Source organism: Morone saxatilis, unplaced genomic scaffold, assembly GCF_004916995.1.
Source record: "Morone saxatilis isolate NCDOM2014 unplaced genomic scaffold, NCSU_SB_2.0 Contig21, whole genome shotgun sequence".
In the NCBI taxonomy this organism is placed as follows: Eukaryota; Metazoa; Chordata; class Actinopteri; family Moronidae; genus Morone; species Morone saxatilis.
In genome coordinates, this window is record NW_023339774.1 from 1,405,265 (window position 1) to 1,405,470 (window position 206).

The window sequence follows — 206 nt, forward strand, 5'->3', positions numbered from 1 at the left end:
TCTCCCTCTGAACCACAGCCACCCCATGTGTGGTCAAACTTTTTAGAGAGCTGACACTGAGTCAGCTTCTCTTTACCAGAAGTAGCTGAAAATACAACGTGTGGTATAAGCCAAGTACTCCCTGATTAGTGCAAAAAGACAAAAGACAAAAAGGTACAATACATCATCAGTGTCTGATTTTATTAAGAGAAACACTTAAATGCTTC

The 206-nt window shown here is 39.8% G+C and overlaps 1 protein-coding gene across 1 annotated transcript in view; it reads left to right on the forward strand.

The window, feature by feature from the left end:
- The window catches only part of pip5kl1 (phosphatidylinositol-4-phosphate 5-kinase-like 1), a 14,968-nt gene that overhangs the window by 13,328 nt on the left and 1,434 nt on the right, over positions 1 to 206 (forward strand). The window lies entirely within an intron of this gene.